The sequence below is a fragment of the Lissotriton helveticus genome, chromosome 1_1 (genome assembly GCF_964261635.1).
Source record: "Lissotriton helveticus chromosome 1_1, aLisHel1.1, whole genome shotgun sequence".
Taxonomy (NCBI): Eukaryota; Metazoa; Chordata; class Amphibia; order Caudata; family Salamandridae; genus Lissotriton; species Lissotriton helveticus.
Genome location: NC_136057.1, coordinates 681,070,609 through 681,092,942, shown reverse-complemented (window position 1 = coordinate 681,092,942; position 22,334 = coordinate 681,070,609).

Below are 22,334 nucleotides of genomic sequence, written 5' to 3'. Positions count from 1 at the left end.
CAGAGGATTGCTGTACCAGACCGGTCTATAAAGAATTGGCATAAATCTCAGTTTAACTGCAAACAAGCATTGGTAAACATAAAGATTGTAAACTTTTGAAAAGTTTGTAAGAGTTGTTCTCGACTACTCTCCGTCTTGCTTGGGAGACCAAATTCAACAGGGAGGTGGTCTTGGGACCAATAAGGAGTATTTGAACAGTTACCTGGCCACCAAAGTGTTTTCTATTCCAGTTCCAAACTTTACAGCTCAGCTGCCATAGACTTTAATGGAGTGGTCCTGATGCTGTGCATGCAGGGAATTTAAGATACTCAAGGATGCTCTGGGTGCTGTGCAGTCAATGGAGGTGCTTTTGTGGTTATTCCTCGGTCCATAAGTCAAGTGGGGCAACTTTGGCCACAGAGGTAGCAGTCCATCGAGTCCTCTTTGAACCAGTAGAATGTCAGTTGCTGCTGGGCTACTGGTCTCCGTCCACTGTGGTCCCAGCACTATCTTTTCGTGGAGGCTGGTGTCCTTTTTGGGCAAAATGCAATACAAAAAGATGGTTTATCTTTGGACAGAATGTTGAACATTGCCAAACATTCACCGCCAGTCACAGATCTGGGTTTAATCCATCGTTTTTTTTGCCCGTCACACCATTCCTGTTTGGATGCAGCCATATGCAAATCAGCCTTGACCCTGTTCACCATTGGAACAGTCCAACCCAAACTGCCAGGCAGTGTCCTCCCTGGACTGGAAAACAAACTTCCTGGGGTTGGTTTTGGGGCCTCACCTCCTGGGCAACCAATCTGGACTTAGATGACACTCCCGAATCTGGCAGACTCAGGTGAAACTTTTGGCTTGATGAGGATCAGTCTCTTGGGGCGCCCAGTGGCAGTCAGTGGTGATTCTTCAGAAGTGGCTACTGACTTGCAGAGTTGGGCTACTTCACTTTTGATGGCCCGGGTGCTGGGTTCAGGGGGTCAGGCAACTGACCCTTGGAGTCACTTAATTGGTCTGGGGCTTGGGAGTGACTTTTCCTCAAGCCAGATCCCACAGGAACAGTCCTCTCTTTGCTAGCTTAAGGTGTGGCAGGTGCAGTCCAGCAGACAGTGCAGCCTCTCTTTGCCAAGGGTCAGCAGGGTGGTCCTTCATTTTTTTCTCCAGTTCTGGTGTGACATGAGTGTCAGGGTTCCAGGGGTACCATTGTAATGGCTTGAAAGTGCCCTGGGTTAATGATGCGGTCACTAGACAATGGGGTACCAGGTCTCATCCCGCTCTGTGACAACTGTCTGGCTATGTGTGGCCTCTAGCAATCCCAGAGTGCACTATTCTGCCCACTCTTAAGATGTCTGAACCCTTCTTCCGATGTTAGGAGCTTGATACCATACCCTAGGGATGTGGTTAACTGTGGGCTACATGCCCCTGGAAAAACTAGATTGGGCACTGGTATCCCTTCTCTGGTCCTGCTGCCAGCCTGTCTACCAGAACAAAGGGTGGCCCCTCAGAAGTGTGATTGCCATTTGCCCACCAAAGGCAGCTTTGCCTTTGAAGCTCGCCTTTTGGGTTAACACTGTGAGTAACTTCCTGCGAAGGGGAGGGAATAACTCGCCCTATAGCAGGCTGCAATTATTCCTAAGCCTGGTAGTCGTTTGCACTGCTCCCCAGTAGGGCAGAAAACTGCATGGTTGCTAGTGATTGTGTGAGGCCACTGGACAAACTGGGTCACAGAGTGGCAACTTTCTAAAAGTTGCATTTCTGTTAAAGTGACATTAAATTCCATTAGGGCATCAGGTCGGGTTTAATGCCACAATTAATATGATACCTTGAAGTACTCATTTTAGTAGTCCCATTCAGAAGTTAGCCGGGCTGAGGGGTCATCTAGTAACTCTGTGTTAGCCAATGGAAATACTAACTCTTCCACAGCAAAATGACAATTTGGAAGTTTTACTGTTAGGACAAATATATAAAAAATACATGCCCCACCGAGTAATATACAGCTCACTGCCTTAGTGCTCGGTAGGCCATCTTTAAGAGAGACTTACATATATTGTTAAGGAAAATAGGGGCTTTGCCATTGGTTTGAATGGCAAAGTCGAACTAGCTGAGTTAACACTGCCCTTCCAGTCTGCATTGGCAGGCTGGGATCCATTTTGTACTTTGTCACACACAAGATGGCACAATCAGTGCTGCAGCCCTGCCCTGAAGAGAACTTACATGCCCTGGGTACCATATATTAGGGATTTATAAGTAGGTCAGTCTCTGCCAATTGGGGGTAGCCAATTGGACATACACTTAGAAATGGGTTAAAACACTGGCACCGAGGTCTGGTTAGCAGGTCTCAGGCCAGTCTCAGAGTTGAGACGCAAGCAGCTAGTAGTCCAAATGGGGGCAGAAAGTGGGGTGGGGAACCTAGAAAAAGCCTGTTTCTTTACAAATAATTTTGTAAAGCTTTCTTTTTTTTAATGAATGGGGACTCTGCTACTGCCGGTATAGTATGGGACTCCTTTAAACTATTTCTTAATGGCATTTTCATTTCTTGTGCAATGAGCAAGAAGGGGGAAGTGCATTGTGAACTACAAGAGATGGAAAAGATTGAACAGAATTTAGGACAGGCTAAAAAATAGTCACTAATAATCCATCCATGGAAAAGATTGCTGAATTAAATAAAAAGTTCAAAAAGGGTAGATCATTTAGGTCAGAAAGGCAGATAGTGGATTTGAATACGTTTCTTTTGGCACTCATTCGTGAAGGACTGCAAAAATGGCCTATAAAATTAAAACCAGAAATACCTAAAACACAATTAAAAGAATCATAGATAACAGATAATCATAAAAAGCATTGAATTCTGATATAGATTAGTCAAAGCGTTTTCTACAAACAGCTCTCCTTAACAAAAATAACCTCTCAACTTTAATCTGTGTTGATCAGTGAAATATGAGATAAAGAATTTAGAGCTGCTATGTCAGCATTATCCTCCTCTAAGGCAACAGTGAACGATAACCTCCCTTTTAAAATCTATAAAATATTCCAGACTAAATTGGTGCTGAAACGGACTATCGGACTTGGGGGATTGTTGTCATTTTTAAAATCTAACAAGATTCTAGAACTGTGTGATTAATCTAGGCAAATCACAGTGTCGCAGATTGTAAACTACTATTTTCAGTAAATGTTCTCACTAAGATTAGCCAGTGTGATCACAGCTCTTGTTCATCGAAATCTGATAGATTTCACCCTTGGTCGATTTTTGCCTTCCGAAATGTTTTACCTGGTAAAATCTTATAACTATGATTGCATTACACAGACATATATTACTGTATCATTTCTTGATGCATAAACTACATTTGCCTGGTGAACTGGATGTCTTTAGAGACCTAGTTCAACATGCTAACAAGGTCTCTATGATGCCGCTTCTATGGAGATTTTTGTCAATGGCGCATCTACCACCTTGCTACGTATTACAAGTTGTGCCTGTCAGGATCTTCAGCTGTCTCTGTTATCAGTTGTTTTGTTCTAGATCCTCTTGCTGCTCATATAAGGAAGAGAGAAGATATCTGTGTTAATTCTAATCTGCTAGGGGCTTTTAATATTTGGCTGTATGCTACAGATATCCTGTTATTTTTAACCCTCAAGCCACTTAACTTCATCACCTTAATTATACTGATTGAGCTGACTAATTGTCAGCTATGTCAGGATCAGGTATAAACACAAACAAGAAAGAAAATATTTTGATTCTGATGACTGAGTTCGCTCTTCCTACGATTTGGCAGGGGATTGGGATGTTGCCCACTTAGAGATAAGCTCTAGCGTGTAGTACAGCATAATGATTGCCCAATGCTGTTCTAATTTCAGATTGACTGAAGCTATTAATCAATCTAAAGTGCCCATTGTCTCCTGTATTTCCTCTGCTGATATGTTAGTTTTAATAAGCCAGCTTAAGTTTACAGATATCTGCAGGCTATCATCGCGAGCTACTGTGACAAATTTCTGATAAAAATGCGCTAACAGCGCCTCTGCCAGAGCTCGCGTATATTCTTGACAGTATTTCCGACAAACATGGCATATCTGATAACGGCTGTCCCAGTTGGAAATAGTCCCTTACTTGTAGATATTTAAAAAAATGAGCTATGCTGGAGCCCAAACTAATTTTTTAATGTGGCGAAAGAGCAAAACCCCCTGACCAGCATACAATTGTCCTAGTCTGTTGATGCCCCTACACAACCATGCTCTTCCGACATGATCCTGAAATATATCAGGAAGTGTTGGATTACCCCATGACACTGTGTACTGATGCAGCGAGGGCGGAGAATATTCCATACAGATATCTTGCCAGATCCTGGTGATATCCTTGGCTACATTGTATATCAACCACTTGTAATAGTTAGGATTGAAGGTCTTATATCGTGTGAACCCGATGGATGGTCCACAAGCTAGCTGGTAGGCCAATAAGGTCGGACCAGCTTCGAGCCCATTAAGCAGGTTCTGGATCTGCCCGATGAATGCAGCCCAATAATAAAGCTTGAAATCTAGGAGCTTAAAGCCCCCTTGTTTATAGGACAATTTGATGAACCTAAGGACCCTCATCCTGTTTACCCTCCTACCACGTCTATAGCCCCAGATAAAACTACCTATGGTGTTATCCAAACACTTAAAGAGAGACCATGGGACCCGCAGGGTAATTGAGCAGTATAGGTATAGAAATTTAGGCAGTATATTCAATTTGATTATGTTGCACCTACCAAATATGCTGAGGGGGAGCCGATGCTAACTACGCAGTTTAGCTGAAACTGTTTAAGAAGCGGCTCATAATTCGGGGTATTGATAACCTCCACTTGGCTGCTAAGCCAGACACCAAGACATGTAGCCGTTTTTGTAATCCCTAAGGATATAGGAAATTTAACAGGTTAGTAATTTAGGATTGTCTGAGTCTGGGCCAGGTTTAAATTGTATCCTAAAAAGGAGCTGAAAAGCTCAGCCTCTTGCGTCATACAGGCTACTGCGATGACATCATTGGCAAAAAAAACAGCAATGCCATCTGCGTATGCAGTATGCTCAAGTTCCATACCAATAAGACACACTGGGGGGATCGCCCTGTTCTGCAAAAAAATGTCTTATAAAAGGCTCAATGTAGAGGACAAACATTAAAGGAGAAAGTGTACAACCCTACTGCGTACCCCTTTGGACAGCAAAATATGCTGATACGTTGCTGTACAGCTTGACTGTTGCTACCGGGTTTTTATAAAGTTTCTGTACCAAAGAGATGAACCAGGAACCAAGACCAAATGTTGACATAGTAAGCCAGAGTGATTCCCAGGCTACTGTGTCAAAAGCCTTCTCGTCGTCTAGGATGATCATCGCTATGTGCTTGTTTAATTTACCAGATACGTCGAGAACTGCTATAGCTGTATTGATGTGAGCCGTGGTGTCTCTGCCAGGAACAATCTGATACAGTTTTTTTTAAACTGTTTTTATTTACACAACGGTGGCCAGCATTCGATGACATATGCATTACACGTAATAAAGTAACCTTTTTGATGCAAGTTACAGTATTAACAAGCCGTCTCAGGGAAATACATACATATACTGGTAGATCTCGGATTGGGATCAGAACAACGAGCTATTGTTGTCCATCTCTTCATTATCCACCTCGAGACCATAGCATCTTAACCATAGTGTTCAGATCTTAGTGAACCTTTTGGGGCAACCTCTGGCTTTTTATGTCACTTTCTCTGCGGCCATGTACAGGTCCATGCCCACCCTCCATTCCATTTGCGTTGGAAGGTCCGGAGCCCCCCAGTGTTTAGCAATATCCCTCTTGGCCACCACCAACCCCAAGTTACAAAGCAAAAGTCGGTTTCGGGGAGGGTCAATCTCAGTGGAGACACCCAGTAACATATGCTTGGTGTCTCTCTGTAGACGGGTTCCCACTATCTCGCCCATTTACCCCAGTATCTATCTCCAATATTTCTCTATCAGATGGCAGTCCCACAATGTGTGTATAAATGTGCCACTTACTGATTTACACCATAGACAGTTAGGCGTATTCGCGCTCCCGATTGCGTGGAGGCGCTCTCTATCAAAGTATATTCTATGCAAAATTCTGTATTGCACCAACTGCAGTCGTTGTTTGATTGCAACCTCTCTGGGGTGCATTAGGGCGGCCTCCCAGTCTATGTCTGGTAGCTGACCAGTAGTGGCTTCCCACTTGGATCTATGGGCCATCAGCCTATCTGGAATATTACTAATTAGTGTTTTGTAGATCCACCAGACCGGCTTATCAAGAATTTCTTCTTGCAATAGCCTAGCCTCAGTGGGGCGAATCCGAGGATGGAGGTGGAGTCTATTGCTGCTGCTTTCCAGGCATGCTGTAGCTGTAAATAGTTATATCTTGGAGAGTCGTGTAGTTGGAGATTGGATTGGAGCGTTTCAAATGAGATTAGGATGTATGCCTTAACTATAACCCCCAATCTAGGGATCCTGACCGTATCTCATCGTCGGAAACCTTGGAGTTTGTTTATTTCAGGTAGCCTGGCACCCTCCCACAGTGGTGTATCCCTTGTCAACTTCTTGTCCCATTTTGTCTATCTTTCTGCCCCTTTCCACGCCTCTATAACCCTCTGAGTTGCTGCCAGCAACCTACTTATCCCCTTACCCCCATATATGTAGTGTAGATGTGTGCATTCTCAAAACTGAAGCTGCGCTGCGCCACAGCATATGTGGGGTGATCCCTGGGCATAAGTCTGCATTCATTTACCACAAGCAGGTGGGTCGCTCTATAGTAAGCTTGTATGTCATGAAGGGCTATTCCTCCATTGTATTGATTTTTGGTGCAGTTTCTGTAGAGCTATTCATGGTTTATTACCGTCCCTTAGGAGTGTACACAGTTCCCCATTGATGGAGGCAAATATTAACTCCGGTATTCAGCAATACGTATTCTGCAGTATATACAGTAGTTTGGGGAGCATTCTCATTTTGTATAGTGCGGCCCTCCCGAGTATTGTAAGTGGAAGCCGTCTCTATCTTGCCACATCATCACGGAAATCCACCAGGATCCATCTGATGTTGTGATTGATACATACTGTGTCATTCGTGGAGATGTAAAGCCCTAAATACTGAAAGCTCTCTACAAACAAAGTACTATTGATCAGGGACTAGCTGGTGGATAAGGGTGGCCAACATTTTGGAAAAAATGTTGATGTCAGAGTTGATTTGAGATATTGGGCGATATGAGCCTTTGTCCTCAGGCGGTTTTTCCCTTCTTGGGGAATACCACTATATTAGTAACAATCCAAGATGCAGGGGCATTCCCCCCGTTGGCAATGCATGTGATTTATTCCAGGAAAACAGGAGCCAGAGTATCCCTAAAGATTTTATAAAACTCAAGTGGGATAGTATCCTCACCCACCACCTTGATTGCATCCGCCACCTCAGCTAGCTCTATATCTCTTTGCAATAGTACAGACTATGCCGTGCCAAGACGTGGTAGGTGGTTCTCTTGTAAATTTACTAGGGGAGTGTGGTTATTATAAAAATCTGACTTGCAATACAATTTGGTGTAGAATAATCTGAACTGTTCGACTATATCCTGTGGTCGAAAGCAGAGCAGACCACCCTCTCTTTGATACATTTGATACTGGGATCCAGCCTTCCTATCAGAAATCTGAATAGCCAACAGCCGGCCGACCCCCTCCCCTTATTCTCCCCATATTCATACTGGTTTGTTTTAGACTTGTGGTAGTTAGCGGTAACCTTCTCCGTTAGTCTTGTGTTTAGCTTAGATCGCGCTTCTAGGAGCCACAGGAATATTAGCTGCTCCACTGGGTCCCTTGATACAATCGCTTTTGCATGTTGCTGTTACAGATCTAAGTAGTCAAGGCGATCGTGTTCCTCCTCCTGAATTACCTGCTGATTCTGAGCTAATATAAGCAGGAAAGTGGCCCCCCTGATGAAGGCTTTCATACAATCCCTTATCACTGAGATAGAGGCTGTGCCCATGTTGTTTCCTAAATACTCCTCCAATACTACTCTGATATGCTCCTGATACTCTGGATTGCTAAGTAGATGCAGAGGAAATAAAAAGGCCCGATAAGCCTCTCTGGCCTCCAACTGCTTCTGTAGAGTTAGCATCACTGGATTGTGGTCGGATGTAATTTTAGGACAGACCTCTATACGCGCGTTTTCCAGTAGTTATCTCCTAATGAAATTCATATCAATGCGTGTGTACTGTGTGTGGGGATGAGTAGAACGTGTAGCTTGGCAGCATTGGAAACAGTGTCCTCCAGGCGTCGTCTAGCTGATGGATACGCAAAAATTCAAACATAGCTGCCCGGGTCCTAACCATTCTGGCCCTCATTTTACTATTAGTGGTATCTATTTTGTTATCCATAATGCAGTTGAAGTCCCCCATAACTATCAATTCCCCGTCCCACCCAAGTAATTCAGAGTTGGGGCCATACACAACACAGATTGTAATCAACATCTGAGCTATTGCCCATCTTCCTCTAGATTCGGATAACGTGAGCTGGACTGTACTTGTTAAGTTTCTAGATTTCAATATAGCATCCCCCGTATGGAGACAGTCTATGAAGTACATGTTAAAACATCGAAACCCAGCTGTTTCAACACTGATCTGTCTTTATAGGCTAAGTGAGTCATGGTTAGGCCTAATATCAGTGACCTAAATACCCGTAGTTCCTCACCGACTAATCGCTGTTTTCTAGCCTGGTTCAACCCTGCAACATTCCAACACATAAGCTTCAAGTCAGACATTACATAAACTAGGTTCACCCTTCTCCCCCCGGTTCTATCCTCATGCTAATTTCGGTCTGTGTGTAAACTTCCAACTACTGAATGGCCCATTGTGACCAACATCTTTTTCCGTGGAATTCATATTTATGGGGGAGGGGCTATTTCCCCCATTAACCCCTGCAATATAAGAGCCAAGGTTATTCTACCACTAGCAGGATGAGCCGGGGACCATCCTTAATGCCCCAGCCCTCCTGCACTGCTGTAATGAGGACATCGGCCATCTCGGATCACAGGATACAATTCTTCGACCCACAGGACTTGAGTAGACCGCCAGCCCTTCCGGAGTGCAGCAAGATGAGAATCGGCTTGGCAAGTTGGGAGCTGGGGACCACATCACAAGCTGCAGCCGATCAGGATCCCTGCCTGATGAAAGATCCTGTGAGATGCTGATGCCCCAGCTGGTTTTTTGATGCGGCCGCGTCCCTTCAGTGTGGCAGGTCGTTGTGGGGCTATGCTGTTCGCAGCTGCAACCGGGCGGGGGCCAAGGACGCGAGTAAAGCAGTTCGGGCCAGGAGAAACATATGAGGCTGCCAAGAGCCACCTTGCTGACCTGTTCATGGGTATGAAGCCACAGGAGGCTGCTGAGCAAAGCGGCACATCCACCCTCAAGGTACCGGCCATGGCCCCTCTTATATATTTGTCCGTAAGTTTTCAAAAGCTTAATTTATCGCAGAGTCCATTCCCCCTCTCAGTGAATAGCAGTTTCCAATGCTTATGGGGAATGGGGGATGCCAGGAGCAGAGGATTCATCAGTAGAGGGTTACGGAAGGTGCTCTCCCTAACGGAGTCAATCTGCGATCTTGCTTTCTGCCCACCAATGCTTCATTTGCTTCCATGCTTTTTAGTTTGAGCCTAGTGCATGTGCTGCTCTATAGGAGGCTTCATGTAATCAGTATAAACTTTTCAGTGTGGGTCAGACACCCCCCACGCATTTTAGACAAATGTTCACTGCCACAGCCTATGCCTTGGCTTGTTATTCGCCAACTAGTTGCCTGGCCTCGGTGTCTGTGTCAGCCTCCTTTTGATCCTGTACAGCTAGTCAGTCTATTTAAAGCAGGGGCAGGGGGGGTTCCACTGGTCGGAGAACTCGACCTTGAAATCTTGGAAAATGTGAGCGCGCCATTTCACATCGCCGTGCGTGCCCCCAGGGTCCTTTTCAGAGAAATGAGCTGCATTCACCGAAACAACCATTCATTTCTTAACTTTTCTGTGAGTGGTAAATATAACATAGAATCTGTAATGATGTAAGATTACCCCCCAAAGAGGAGGAATGTCGTGAGGTGAGTAATTAGGCTTTATTGTAATACGCTGCAAGAGAGCGCCGGGAACGTCCGTTGCTCTCAGTGTCTGGCGCCCGAATCGCGCCCAAAATGGCGGCCGCGCTCTACGTCATCACGCGGTGGTGTGCAGACTAGAGCGCAACACTGCATATCTCCCTTCTTTATATACATCAACAAACATGTGACAAAACAATTAGTCCTTGTGGAGGCAGGTTACTTCACCTCTCCCATCTCATAGTCTCTGTATTTGGCAGGCCTTACCACTGTTCTCCCCGTACGTGTACGCCTTACCGAAGTGGAGGTGGAGGCCTCTGCATTGTCCTCGGTCATGCCAGCCCCTTTCCATTCACTTCCCTTGGGGCTCTCTCTGGCAGTAGTCTCGACGGTAATGTCCGGATATTCCACCGCACTCGGAAGGTCTTCCCCTTCAATCTCCGCTCCTCTTCCTTCCGATCCCGTGTCCATTTCTCCTTCACGTGGCGCGTCGCTTCTAGCGTTAGAACTCTGCTCCTCTCTTGATTCTTCCTATCTGGCCCACCGCAGTATTTTATTGCATTTAGACATGCGATCTTGCGACCAGATGTTACCGTCACTGAGTAAGGCGGCTCTGTCATACACTTCTTTCACTTGCAGGGGTGCACTGTATTTGCTGTCCCCTTTCCTTCTTAGTTGAGCAAGTTTGACTCTGACCCATTCCCCTCTCTCCAACCATGTCTCCTTGACGTTGCGTCTCTTGTTGTAATGCTCAGAATATATCATTTGAGCCTTCTCTAAGTTGTGGTGCACAACAGCTGGAGACCACTTACTTGTGACCGTACTCTCCTTCCATGCCAAGTTGTCCTTGGTGAACGGGTCACGACCTCTCAAGATTTGGAATGGGCTGTATCCTGTGCCTGTGGGTGTGATTCGGTAGGCCCACAGCGTACTCCTCACTTCTCTTTCCCAATCTTTCCCCACTCCTAAGGCTGATTGTATGGAGCCCATGATAACTCTGTTAAACCTCTCGGCTAGTCCGTTGCCAGCTGGGTGGTATATGGAGGTGTGTTTGACCTTGATGCTGTTTCACTCCATGTATTTGTTCCATTTGTCTGAGATAATTGAGGTCCATTATCGCTCAGGATGGAGCGAGGAATCCCTTCTATAAGAATGTGGCCGTGAGAAATTTGAGAATAGTGTCAGTGTTCGTCTCCTCTTGTATGTCTATTTCTGGCCATTTAGAATATCGATCTATGAGCACTACCACATATTTTTGGGTTCCTTGTGAGTCTAGCACTGGACCAAGGATGTCGATTGACATCTCCTCCCACGGGTTGGCAGGGTTGTCGAATTTTCCTAATGATGGCCGTAGTAAGGTTTGTGATTTGTCTGCTCCTTGGCACTGGTCACATTCCCGCACATGTCTCCCAATTTGGCTATCCATTGCCGGCCACCAATACATCTGCTTGGCCCTCATCTTTGTCTTCACTATACCCAAGTGCCCTTCATGCAGAAGGCCTAGTAAGTGAGGTGTTAATGATGCTGGGGGCACAACTTTATCCCCTCTGAATAGGAATGTACCTTGGTTTCCTACAGAAAATTATTCACGTACTTCGAAGAACCTTCTAAGTTCTGCTTTCAGGAGTCTTTTCTCCGGCCATCCTTGCAGTACGCAGCGCTTGACTTCTTTGATCACAGGGTCATCGTCATACGCCAGTATCCACTCTTGCTTACTTATCACTCTCCCATAGTCTTCGGTGAATGCCACCCGGACTTCGTCTTCCTCCGCCAGTGTCGGGGTCTCGTCCATAGCTGAAGCTCGGCTGAGATAATCCGCTATCTTATTCTTGGATCCCGGAATATACTCTACATTGTACCGGTATTCTAGCAATTCGAGAGTCATTTTTGCAATGCGTGGGGTAGAGCACGCATGGCCACAGGTCGTGAGAACTTTGACTAGCGGTTTGTGGTCTGTCTTTAGTTGAAACCTCATGCCCCATAGGAACTGGCGGAATTTTCCCATGGCCCATACTACAGCCAGCATCTCTTTTTCGATCACACTAAATTCCTGTTCCGTAGGGGATAAACACCTGGACGCAAAACTGATTGTTGCCATCTCTCCATTCCTCCTTTCCTGCATGAGGACTGCTCCTAGTTCTTTCTCACTCGTATCTGTTGTCAAAATGGATTTTCCCCATGGATCGTACCCTTGCAGGGGTACTGCTTCACCTATGTCCCCTTTGATTTCCTGTAGAGGCCTGGAAACAACCAGGTCTGGCCGGGAGCTCACCCTCAGTCCCTTGGGTTTCTGAAACTTGTCAATCTTTTTTCAAATATGAGTCCCAAAATAATGCAATGAATAAATATTATTACACTGTATTTTGCATTATTATTTCAAAGTTTACTAATGCTTTTGAAAACTTTTTCATACTGTACACAATGCATGAATTTGCATAATCTCAACAAACATAAATAAATGTATTACATTCTTATTTCTATTTATCGCGACAATCAGTCAGCAAGAAAAACAATTCCCAATGCATTTCGGGTCCGATTCGACCCTTCTTCAGGGGAGTAACTTATTCTTGAGTTCAGTATTCATTCAGATGATATGCACCTTAGTTCCGTGTCTAGGCACTACAAGATAATATGATATGATTTGTCAATATGTCCAACACTATGTACACAAATCATGATTAGAATTAACACTCCTTTCCAAGCGTGTATGAGTTAAAGTGAAAGCATATGAAACACCAGTTGCCACCACCAGCCGAAAATGTGTAAAGAAAAATATAATCGACACCTATGTGATGTACTCATCTGAGTGACACCTAAATTTATCAAACCCATAAGCCTACCATATGTGTAACAGAATATCTCCCAATGCTAATAGATAGACAGTTAGGTGGAGAAGCGTGGCTCAGTGGTTAGAGGCGGCAGACCCGGAAGCTGAGATCGACCGTGGACCAGGGTTCGATTCCCCACCTCGGCGGGTCTTGGGCTAAAAATTCCACGGACTCAGCAATTCTCGCTCCGGTGCCTACTCGAATCACGGGGTCACACTCTGCAACTCTGGGCAATAGCTTGCTTAATCTCCACTACGGCCCCTCGCGGCGGGATGCCTGGCTTTCACCTTGTGGACACCCTGCCGGGGTTTCTCACAGGGGAATACCAGGACGGGTTCCCTAAGCAAGCGCCAGGATGCCCTTTGGGTGAGAGGTTTGCGCTATATAAGTACACCTACATTTACATTTACATACCAGCAACCTTATATGATCAAAAGATTGCTCCCTGTCACTTACCCTGGCCTTTTGTCTAAATCAATGCAGCGCGATTATGGATGTCAGAAAATGAAATACTGCCAATCTGTGGATAACATAGGTATTGTATAATAAATATGATGTACTATAAATAACCGAGATTGAAAAGCTGTTCGAGTAGGCTGCAAGCTTACCCGTTATTGACGATAAGTCTCGTATACTTGTGTGATCTCGACTCCTTTCCGTGGTTAAACGTCCATAAGTTGCCCTCTTTCATTAAAAATGAAAAGTCCAGATCAACAATCTATAATACATGCAACTGCATGTGCACTGCCCCGTGCATAAATAATGTAACAGACGGAGCGATTCCTACCTCGCTACAACGCGGCGTGCTCTGGCCTCTAACCTAGTATACACTTCCGGCATCAACAACCGGTCCGTTTACAGTTTCTATTTGTAGTGCAAAGCTACTGAGCCAGTGAGGGTGCGAAAAATAAAAAGAGGACGCGTCATTAGAAGTTCTAAAACGCTAGTGTGTAAACATATGATAGTGATCCAAATTACGACAACATGATATAAGGATGACTAATAAATGTGTGTTTTCCGGATTTATGTAACGAAAACCGAAAGGTATATAGTGTGTAAGAATAGAAAAAAGGATAGTATGTGACATACACGAAAGGTAGTGGCCAATCCTTTACAAGCAATTATTTACAAAAAGTATTTGTCTTGGCTGAAAACATAACACGATGTATAACTGTCATTAAAATCATGAAATATTATGTTAATGAGATATGTTTACGCCCAACATGTTCATATGTATCTTTAACAACATTTCTTGCAAAATAAACGAAAGACATGAGATCATAGTGTCAGTTTCAGAACATTATATGCTGAAACGATCTATTGCCCACTAAATCAAAATGGGTAAAAACCCTACATGCAACAGCTCTTGTATTCATCAAGAGATATAACAGTGAATTCCATGTTCATAATCATTGGTCATGTCAATGCTAGTTTAGGCGATAATAAACACAACCTATCCAGAGATCATTTTATAAGAAACATAACATTTCGTATTGATCATTGAGTATACTATGCGCAGAGAGGTTAATCAACGCTTACACGCAACAACATTGATTGAATCCCATAAAGTGAAGAGGATACCTAGGGGATTACGCATCGCGCTCAAGCCAATGCTGTTCAAATTCAATAAGGCGTTCATGACCAAATGGCAAGCCATCCTGAACAAATGTTCATTGGATCTTATCTTGTTGATAATAGAGGAACTTTCACAAATACTGAATGACTTAAAAGAAGACATCTATAAACTTCAGCAAGAATTATCAAAGAACATACCAGAAGAGGACTGGACGAAGATATTGGAAGACATTAACACTAGATTGGATATTCATGCTAAGGAGGTACATGACCGCAAGATCCGCAAATTTCGTAGAGATACGATAGATTATAAACTGGACGAAGTTTATACATGGGCGGAGGCCTATGCACAAAAGAGATATACCAGCAGATCGACTCCAAGACAAACATCATCAGAAGAAAGTGTAGTGCAGGATGACGAACTGTCTCTACAAAGAGCACCAGCGCGCACTCATATAAGTGCTGATTCATTAGAAACAACTGTGGCTGGATCATCGAGGAGCACCAAACCGTCTTTTTTAGCAGAGGGTCAATCATCCACTCATCCACCGGACCCAACACCAGAAACAAGAACGGACGTACCCGTAGGGGACAAAGTCACAAAAAAGACTCAGGAAAGCGGACGACCACAACGGGTGGTCACGAAAAAAGTGATCTAGTGGTTAATATATCCAGCAGGGAGCTAACACGCGAAGAGACACGAGTTTTGAATAAGGGGACCTCCTTCGTCCCAACATACGTCTCGAATGGATTAGAAACAGAAATTGCTTTGTTTAAGTTTCTACGAAAATTACGATTGAAGTGGTTCTTTGCTTCGACAAGCACGAATGGCAGCGGACGTCCACCTGAAAAATTCAGACCTAAAAGCAAATTCATGTCCCCTATCTCGCACAAAATCTTGGACAATTTTGAAATTCTAGTAAAAAAAGATTTGGAGTCCATTAAGTATGAATCACCTAAAAAACAGAACCTATCTGTAAGAGAAAAACGTATTTTAAACAACTTTAAACAAGACATCTCGATAACATTTCAACCAGCCGATAAAGGAGGTGCACTGGTGATGATGGATACCTCATTCTATGACTGTAAAGTTAATGAACATGTACATGATATTGAGACATACATTCAACTTGATTACGATCCCACACAGGAATTTTCAACAATGTTAGATAAAATCATTGCCAGGGCGGAGAATTTAGGAATCATTAACTCCAATACAGGCAAATATCTGAGAACCAACACACCTCAAGTGCCACATATTTACATGTTGCCCAAAATCCATAAGAGTATCAGTGACCCACCATTTAGACCCATCGTGGCAGGATGTGGTTCTATTCATGAACCAATTGGACACTTTGTTGATTACCACCTTCAACCACTGGTACAGGCTTGGCCCACATATTTGAAAGACACAACTGACTGTTTGACAAAACTAGCAGAAGTAAGTGACTCTATTGAAGACACCACCATATTATGTACTATTGATGTGGTGGCACTTTACACGTCAATAGCACACACGGAGGGCTTAGAAGCCATTGAATGGAGGCTTTTACAATCCGACTTGGATCATTCATTAAGTATTTTTTTACTGGAGCTCTTACACTTCTCATTATTCCACAGTTATTTCAGTTGGAAATCTCATTACTTTGTGCAAAGAACAGGGACATCCATGGGCTTTTCTGGGGCCCCCTCCTATGCGAATACATTTATGGCGCAATTTGAACAACAACATATCTTAACCAACACAAGGTGGACAGATAACTTGATTCTATTTTTACGCTTCATCGATGATATCCTGGTGATTTGGCGTGGCGGTAAACAGGAGTTGGAAGACAGAATCAGAGAACTTAATGACTGTAATCCTAGAATTAAACTCACTCACAACATTCAAGACCGCAAAATACAATTTTTGGATATAGAGATTTGCAAAACACCTCAAGGCATCTCAACAACTGTGTATCGTAAATCAACGGATGTGAATAATGCGTTACACTATACAAGTGCACACCCCTTGAATTTGAAGAATAATTTACCCACATCTCAGCTGATTCGCATCAAAAGGATTACCTCCGATCAGACAGAGTGTGACATGCTATTTAAGGAACAAGTGGAGCGATACACAGAGAGAGGTTATCCGAGGAAGATACTGGCAGAATCAGTACAGAAAGTCTCGACCATGGATCGGAAGAAATTGCTGCAGAAGACAGAAAAATCACCTAATGAACGAATAGTATTCGTGATGAAACACTCGACACAATCCCAGAGGGTAAAACAGATTTTGAAGAAACGTTGGGAGATGATAGCTAACGAACCAGACTTCGCCAACCTATTTAAGAACTTTCCAATAGTGGCACACACTCGTGCAAAGAACATTAGGGAGATACTCAAGAATCCGAGACAAACTCAAGCAACTAATTTCGAAGGTATGAGAAAATGCCACAACTGTGGACAGTGCAATAATGTCATTGTGAGTAAGGTGTTCTCGCACCCTCACACTGGCAAAGACATCACTCTCAAACATAGTGCTGATTGCAATACCACAGGTGTAATTTACGCAATGACTTGCCCATGCGGCTTGACGTATGTGGGAAGAACATCTAGAAAAATAAAAACGCGTATAATAGAACACAAGAGCACAATACGCAACAGATCATCCACTTCCAGTCTAGCTACTCACTGGACCCAGTCAACTCATACCATACCACAACTGAGATTCACAGTGTTAGAACTCGTAGAAAAACACACAGGCACAGACCACAACATAGCATTATCCCGTCGTGAAACGTTTTGGATTAAAAAATTGGGCACCCTGGTACCGGGTGGGCTCAATGATCAATACGAAATGTTATGTTTCTTATAAAATGATCTCTGGATAGGTTGTGTTTATTATCGCCTAAACTAGCATTGACATGACCAATGATTATGAACATGGAATTCACTGTTATATCTCTTGATGAATACAAGAGCTGTTGCATGTAGGGTTTTTACCCATTTTGATTTAGTGGGCAATAGATCGTTTCAGCATATAATGTTCTGAAACTGACACTATGATCTCATGTCTTTCGTTTATTTTGCAAGAAATGTTGTTAAAGATACATATGAACATGTTGGGCGTAAACATATCTCATTAACATAATATTTCATGATTTTAATGACAGTTATACATCGTGTTATGTTTTCAGCCAAGAAAAATACTTTTTGTAAATAATTGCTTGTAAAGGATTGGCCACTACCTTTCGTGTATGTCACATACTATCCTTTTTTCTATTCTTACACACTATATACCTTTCGGTTTTCGTTACATAAATCCGGAAAACACACATTTATTAATCATCCTTATATCATGTTGTCGTAATTAGGATCACTATCATATGTTTACACACTAGCGTTTTAGAACTTCTAATGACGCGTCCTCTTTTTATTTTTAGCACCCTCACTGGTTCAGTAGCTTTGCACTACAAATAGAAACTGTAAACGGACCGGTTGTTGATGCCGGAAGTGTATACTAGGTTAGAGGCCAGAGCACGCCGCGTTGTAGCGAGGTAGGAATCGCTCCGTCTGTTACATTATTTATGCACGGGGCAGTGCACATGCAGTTGCATGTAATATAGATTGTTGATCTGGACTTTTCATTTTTAATTAAAGAGGGCAACTTATGGACGTTTAACCACGGAAAGGAGTCGAGATCACACAAGTATACGAGACTTATCGTCAATAACGGGTAAGCTTGCAGCCTACTCAAACAGCTTTTTAATCTCGGTTATTTATACTACATCATATTTATTATACAATACCTATGTTATCCACAGATTGGCAGTATTTCATTTTCTGACATCCATAATCGCGCTGCATTGATTTAGACAAAAGGCCAGGGTAAGTGACAGGGAGCAATCTTTTGATCATATAAGGTTGCTGGTATCTATTAGCATTGGGAGATATTCTGTTACACATATGGTAGGCTTATGGGTTTGATAAATTTAGGTGTCACTCAGATGAGTACATCACATAGGTGTCGATTATATTTTTATTTTACACATTTTCGGCTGGTGGTGGCAACTGGTGTTTCATATGCTTTCACTTTAACTCATACACGCTTGGAAAGGAGTGTTAATTCTAATCATGATTTGTGTACATAGTGTTGGACATATTGACAAATCATATCATATTATCTTGTAGTGCCTAGACACGGAACTAAGGTGCATATCATCTGAATGAATACTGAACTCAAGAATAAGTTACTCCCCTGAAGAAGGGTCGAATCGGACCCGAAATGCATGGGAATTGTTTTTCTTGCTGACTGATTGTCGCGATAAATAGAAATAAGAATGTAATACATTTATTTATGTTTGTTGAGATTATGCAAATTCATGCATTGTGTACAGTATGAAAAAGTTTTCAAAAGCATTAGTAAACTTTGAAATAATAATGCAAAATACAGTGTAATATTATTTATTCATTGCATTATTTTGGGACTCATATTTGAAAAAAGATTGACAAGTTTCAGAAACCCAAGGGACTGAGGGTGAGCTCCCGGCCAGACCTGGTTGTTTCCAGGCCTCTACAGGGCGATTTTCACAGAATTGTGGGCACAATTCTACAACTGGGATGCTCCCAACCATAGTTTAATTTCTTCACATTTAATTAATTGATTCTACTCAAGGAGTGCAGGCTAGACAATTACATTGCCCTTTGATTTCCTGAAATTCCTTTTGAGCTTCGTCTGTCCACTCAAAGGCTGACTTGTCCCTCACAAGTAATCTCAGATGGTGGGTCTTAGTGGCGAAATGCTGCAGGAACTTGCTGTAATACTCAGCCATCCCTAAGAAGGATCTCACTTCCTCCGTGCTCTACGGTGCCGGTGCTTCGCATATCGCCTTCACATTAGCCTGCTTGGGCGTGATACCTTGATCGCTAATCTCGTGGCCCAAGTAGATGACTGATGACATACCGAATCGTCACTTCTCCCACTCTGCTGTCAGACCATTCCTTTCTAGCACATGTAAGATGGTGGCTAGCTTCCTATCATCCTCGGCCCTATCCCTGCCCATCACCAAGATGTCGTCCTGGAAGTATTGTACCCCCTCTACATCTGTGAACAGTTTGTACATCAGTTTTTAGAACACCACTGCTGCTGATGCTAGTCCAAACGGCATCCGGCAGAACTGATAGCATCCGAAGGGGGTTATGAAGGACGTCAGCTTCCGGATAGTGTGATGTAGGGCTATCTGATGATAGGCTGAGGCGAGGTCAATGGTGGAAAACCATTTTATTCTCTTGGTTTTTGCTAGTATCTCGTCTATCCTTGGCAATTTGAATTTTTCCACTATTATGCATTTGTTCAGTTCCCTTAGGTCCACACACAAACGCACCTTGTCGTTGGGTTTCTTCGCCACCACCAATGGGGCTAGCCACTCTGAACTATTTATCGGTTCTATTATCCCGTCGTCCTCTAGTCTCTGCAGCTCTTGCTGTACTGCTTCTCTGACTGCCAGTGGTACGTTTCTCACTTTGTGGGACACCGGCCTGGCATCGTCCTTAAGGTCAATCCTCTGTGTGAACTTTGTGAGCTTCCCCACTCTTCCCCCAAACACTGTGGGGAATTCTTCTTTCATTCTGGCAAAGTCTTGTTGGAGTTCTGTGCTGGTCATCAGGACTTGCGTGTCTCCTCCTGGGTTGAGTTGTATGCTCAAGTCACCTTGGCCCACCCATTCTAGGACAGAGGGTCCTCTTTCTGCTATATATAGCAACGCACTCAATGCCGGCCGGACCCACGCCTGCTGCTGAGCCACCCCGAGACGCACCCACGGACCCTTCACCTGCTGCACCTGCAAGTTCACCTGCCTCCGAACCTGCCCCACACCCGCCAAGACAAACACCAGCAGCAACCACCTCAAGTGCATCCTGATCAACACCCGCTCCGTCCACAGACATGCCGTGGAACTCTGGAACCTCCTCGACGCTACATCACCGGACGTCTCCTTCCTCACGGAAACCTGGATGAACGCCTCCCCTGCACCCGACATCGCCATCGCCATCCCGGACGGGTACAAGATCATCAGGAGGGACCGCATCAACCAGACCGGAGGTGGCATCGCCATCGTCCACAGGAACACCATCCGCATCACGACCGACGCCAACGACTCCTTCGCCGCAGCCGAACATCTCCACTTCCAGATTCACACCGTCCCTAAGACGACCCTCAGAGGCACCCTCGTCTACAGACCCGCGGGACACGCACACAATTCAGCGAAGACATCACAGACTTCATCAGCCCGCACGCCCTCCCCTCCACCGACTACATCCTCCTCGGGGACCTCAACTTCCACCTGGAGAACAACAAGGACCGCAACACCACCGCCCTGCTGGACAACCTCGCCAACCTCGGACTCAAGCAACTGGTCAACACCCCCACCCACTACGCCGGCCAAACGCTTGATCCCGCCTTCTCTTCCAGCAAGTACATCACCTTCAGCCACGACACCGGACTCCACTGGACCGACCACAGCTGCGTCCACTTCAGCTTCAAAAGATCCACGACTCACCACCACCCGCAACAGGTACCTCACAGGAATTGGAGCAAGATCACCGCAGACCAGCTCACCACCTCCCTCAGCCAGAGCCCACCAGCCAACACAACGGACCCCAACGAAGCAGCCCGCAACTTCACACAGTGGCTGACCGCCTGCGCCGACGACCTCGCGCCACTAAAGAACCCTCCCAGCAGACCCAGAAGCAAGAAGGCATCCTGGTTCACCGACGACCTCAAGGACTCCAAGAAGACCTGCCGTACCCTCGAGAAAGCCTGGCTCCTCGACCGGACCACCGACTACATGACCGCCCTCAATCACGCTACCCGCAAGCACCACCAGCTCATCCGCACCACCAAGAAGAAATCCCTGAAGGAACGACTGTACAACAACGCCCACGACAGCAAAGAGCTCTTCACTATCGTCAAGGAGTTCTCCAACCCCAGCACCGGCACCAACGACATCACTCCGTCACAAGACCTCTGCGACTCCCTCGCCTCGTTCTTCCACCGCAAGATCGCCGACATCCACAACAGCTTCGGCGTCCCACCCACGCACCCAACCGTCAAACCAACGCCCCCCACCGCCACCCTTCGCACCTGGACCACGGTGACCACCGAAGACACAGCCCGCACGATGAACACCATCCACTCCGGATCACCGACCGACCCCTGCCCACACCACGTCTTCAACAAGGCCGACTCCACCATCGCACCCCAACTCCGGAACATCATCAACGCCTCCTTCAACACCGCCACCTTCCCGGAGAGCTGGAAGCACGCCGAGATCAGCGCCCTCCTGAAGAAACCTACAGCAGACCCCACCGATCTCAAAAACTTCCGCCCCATCTCGCTCCTCCCTTTTCCTGCTAAAGTCATCGAGAAGATCGTCAACAGACAGCTGACCGCCTTCCTCGAGACGAACGGATCCCTCGACCCCTCGCAGTCCGGCTTCAGAGCCAACCACAGCACCGAGACCGCCCTCATCGCAGCCACCGACGACATCCGGACCCTGCTCGACAAGGGGGAAACAGTGGCCCTCATCCTCCTGGACCTCTCCGCTGCGTTCGACACGGTCTGCCACCGCACCCTAGTCCAGCGCCTCAGCAACATCGGTATCCAAGAGAAGGCACTGGAGTGGATCATCTCGTTCCTCGCCGGAAGAACACAAAGAGTCCGCCTCCCCCCGTTTTGCTCCGAGGCCACCGAAGTCATCTGCGGCGTCCCGCAAGGATCTTCACTCAGCCCCACCCTCTTCAACATCTACATGAAACCTCTCGCAGCCATCGCACGCCAGCACAACCTCAACATCATCTCTTACGCCGACGACACCCAGCTGATCCTCTC